The 4180-nt window shown below is 40.6% G+C and overlaps 1 protein-coding gene and 1 pseudogene across 1 annotated transcript in view; both read left to right on the top strand.

The window, feature by feature from the left end:
• Ctnna3 (catenin alpha 3) overlaps positions 1–4180 on the top strand; it is a 1779311-nt gene that overhangs the window by 19190 nt on the left and 1755941 nt on the right. The gene's annotated exons all lie outside the window — the stretch shown is intronic.
• LOC105742289 overlaps positions 171–4180 on the top strand; it is a 13388-nt pseudogene continuing 9378 nt past the window's right edge.

The following is a 4180-nucleotide window of genomic DNA, read 5'->3' as shown; positions in this document are numbered from 1 at the left end:
GAAAATTAAAAACTTTTGTATCATAAATTCTTTTTGTTAGTTACTAGTGCATGTTCATAGCACATGATAATTGCAGTTCTTGGGGTGTGGAGGGAAGTCCCAAGACAAAAGGAGTACTGCTGCTTCTGCCTCTGCCACTGCGATGTGTTGGGCTGCGGCTGCCAGGAACTTTGAATATGTCGGTGACTGCCCTCAGCAGACTTGCCCGGGAGAGAAAAGCTTGGAGAAAAGACCAGGCGTTTGGCTTTGTGGCTGTCCCCACCAAGAATCCTAGCGGTACAGTGAACCCGATGAACTGGGATGGTGCCATCCCAGGAAGAAGGGGGCTCCCTGGAAGGAGGCTCTTCAAGCTGCGGGTGTTTTCTAAGGATGATTAGCTATCCTCACCACCAAAGTGTGAATTTGAGCCAGCAATCTCCCATTTGAATGTGTGCCCCTCAAGCACAGTGTGCCTGTCCCTCATGGAGGAGGACAAGGACTGGAGGCCAGCTGTCATGACCAAACAGATCTTATTAGGAACACAGGAACTTTTTTTCAGGGAAGGGTCTACAGTGTGTTCAGGGTCTCACTACACAGATTGGACTCGTAGTGATCCACCTGTTTACAGCCTCCCAAGAGCTGGGATTACAGGCTTGTGCCATCACACCCAGTCTCAATTGCTGTGTCAGTGTGCCCCCGGGGTGGGGCTGACACGGAAGCCCTGGGATTGAACCCCAGGACCCTGTGCCTGCTTGTAGGCGCTTTAATGCGTTGAGCTATAGGAACTTCTAAATGAACCAAATATCCAAGATCCAGCTCAAGCAGAGGCCTACGGGCTCTACTGCCAAAACAGAATGGAATATGAGAAGAGGTTTGAGAGCAAGCCAAGAAGTTTGTACCCTCGTAAGCAGCAGCCTTATAGCTCTGCAGAAAGGAAGGGACTGGTTTGGCAAGAACTCATTTACTCTTGCAAATCTAGAGTTGCTGCTGCAGTCAGTAGTTGCCTGGGAGGGCTGGGTAGGTGCCATCTTCATTCCTGCCACTGGCATCAGTTTTCATCCACTGAGTCACCCCGCTCTCATACATGGCCTCTTCCTTCAGTCTTTTGTATTTTTGATTATTATGTAAAACTTCATTTTCATATTGATGTCAGTATTTCAACTGCTGTAAAATTACAAAGTTGTATACTTGGGTAAGTCCCCTAGGAGCTACTGCCACTGTGCTCTCGGAGGCGGGCAGCTTTCTGCTGCTCAGAGCTGTCTAGAGCCTCTCGCGGGCTGGTCGACAAAAAAATCACTTGCACCCTTTCCCCCCATCTGGCTCCTCAGAACCTGGGTTGTGCTGCTCATGAGCCTCAGATCCAAAGTCAGCTAGTGCCTGAACTTTGTATCACTTTCTTTGTGTTCATATGGCGTTTTGTCTGTGTTGCTGTTTAGAGTAAATAAACTTTATATTAAAAAATTGCAGTTCTCTTTATAAAGAAAACAAAAAGTTATACTTAGAGAAGCTATTGGTACAAACAAAAGAGGTTAAAACAAGAACACACCAAGAGCTGTCTAAACCCAGTAAGAAAACACAGTGAGAGGAAAATGGACATCAGCAGAACTTTACTGGGGCACTAACACCTACCGCTGATAGAAATACAGAAGGCACTTGGCCTTGTGAGAAGGGTATGCAGAGGAGATAACATTTTATGCTATTCACTCTTCGCAAATTAAAAGTTTGAAAATACTGCATGTTAGATTTTAGAGCAAGAGGATTGTAGGAGTCCCTTCCTGGTTCTCGTCTCAATCCAAGAAGTTAATATTTGTAATCCCAAAGATATGTTATTGGAATCCCACCAAGTTAATTCCAATCTACCACTCCCAGTGCAACCCACAGCGAAAGTAAATACACTAAAACATTTATAATTATTGGGGAGCCAAGGGGCCCTAAGTCCAGCCATGAAGATGGCTTTCCGGAACCAAGAGGCTGACCCAGGGCCTCATTGGGTTTTATTTAGTAGAGGAGTGGCTTGAGGAGGAATGACCGAGAATTGTGGGAAGTAGGTGACTACTGTGAGCTGAACTAGGTGGGTGGCCTACATTTACCTCTGCCATATGCAGAGAAAGTAAACTGTTTTATGTTGCTGAGTTAGTATCTGATGTTTTGGGGGGCCTGGTACTTCAGCTCTGGTGTAAACTTTCAAGCCCCAGGAAGTCATAGCCTCTGTCTCGAGGCTCCATCCCAGCTGGCAGCATGGAGCATTGGCTCTTTGTCTTGTCTCAACCTGGTTCACTTTAAAGAGCAGCAGGTGTAGGTTACCAGGGAAACATGCATGCCAGCTACAAAGACTATCACCAGCACCTCAGCTAGACCAATATACATTGCTTAAGTCCAGTTGAAAGGATGAACAGAAGTCCTAGCCAGCTCTGTACATATCAATACAAGGAAACAGGGTCAGGTTCAGTTAAGATGGAGACAGTCGCTGTTCTTTGAAGGAGAGCTGCTCAGGTGGTCCTCCACAGAGGATCTTTTATGCATTTCTTATAGGAATGTAAATGGGCACAGTTACTTTGGAAACCAATTTTGGTATTATACTTTCATCAATTTCCAAAGTTCTACATATGTATAGTATGTTTCTGAGTTTATTATATCTCTTGATATTGTTGTGAAGAAATAGTTTATCTTTTAAAGTTGGTACTTGTTGACTTGTTATCTTTGAACTGAAATACTTGAATAATGAATTGAAAAATCATGAAACAGTGAAAATGAGCAAACATACTCTGCTTCTTTGGAATCCCATAGGTTAGAAAGAGTGCGGTGCTTTATTTGGTTTCCGTGAGTAGCAGGTTTTGCAAAAGTGATGTGACACAGCACAGTGTATGGGATTTGCTGCCCATAACAATGCTAATAGCAGAGGATTGTAAATAAATCCTCTGATAAATGGTATACTTTACATTTATAAATATTTAGGAATAGCTGCTATTCTCAGCTCTAAAGACATTTTTTCCCAATGTGCAGAAAAATACATGTAATAATGATTGGTTTATTATTGTAGCTAACTACATTAGGAGTTTATTAGTTTAATGAATTTTCTTTCAGAATGAATTCTAGAGACAAATAGTAAACAGTGATACTGTTTCACTTTGGTGTTGTAAGAAAAGATAAACTAATAACTTTATATGTTTGTCAATCACTTTTAAAGGTGTGGAGAATTCTCAGTTGTAATTTATTTTAAGTATAAATACAGAGTGCAGATTTCTTAATCTCAAGATGTAGATTTTTATCTTCAGCTATTAAAAGTTTTAAAATGGAATTAGAGATTTGAATTACAATTAAAATGCATTCACTTATTTTTATTAATGATGTGATGAAAATTAAGATAAGCTGGACATAGTGGTACATGCCTAGAATCCCAGCACTTGGGAGGCTGAGGCAGGAGGATTATGATGAGTTTAAGAGCAGCCTGACCACACAAATGAGTTCAAGGTCAGCCTGTATTACATAGTGAGTTGCTGCTTAAATAAAAGAAAATAAAGTAAAATAAAATAAAATAAAATGGGACAAAATGAGTGGGACATCGAATAAGTCTTGGTCAGCATTCGTTCTAAACTCAAAACATGAGATTACAATGAGAAAAAAGGCTTGTAAAAGGAAATTATTACTTTATCACTGAGTGCTAATAATAGGCAGATAGGATCGCAAAAGAAAACACATTTTTATCTTCGTCTTTTTGCTATACATTTATAAACATTTATTGAGCGTCCACTTTTTTTTTTTTTAAGGAAAGAGACACATACTTCATTTATTTATTGGGAACACATTTAAATAATTCTCAGGAGTCCTCAGTACCCATCTGCAGATGGACAGATACAGATAACTTTGTGTTTCTATGTTTATTTAGAACAGGGTTCAAGCTGGAGGATGTTCTGGTCAGTGGTAAATTCTGTCAGGCTACACCATGGGGAATTGAGAACTGGTTTTGTGAGTATACACTGTTTATTTATTTTGCTTAAACACTTGAAACTATTTTGCGCTCTGGGAATATAAAAATAAATAAGATGCAACCTAAGTTCTCTGAGTCTATCTAGAGACATAGATATGTGAACAGCGAAAGTCTGATAAATGACATTGTAATCCCATGTCCAAAGGGTTGGGGAAGCACATGGAAAGGGGGTAGCAAACAAATGTGTGCCTAAGGTTTTTTTTTTTTTTTTTT

Source organism: Octodon degus, unplaced genomic scaffold, assembly GCF_000260255.1.
Source record: "Octodon degus isolate 3935 unplaced genomic scaffold, OctDeg1.0 scaffold00046, whole genome shotgun sequence".
NCBI classification, from domain to species: Eukaryota; Metazoa; Chordata; class Mammalia; order Rodentia; family Octodontidae; genus Octodon; species Octodon degus.
The sequence above is the reverse complement of the archived record's forward strand: the minus strand, read 5'-3'. Positions and strand labels throughout refer to the sequence as shown.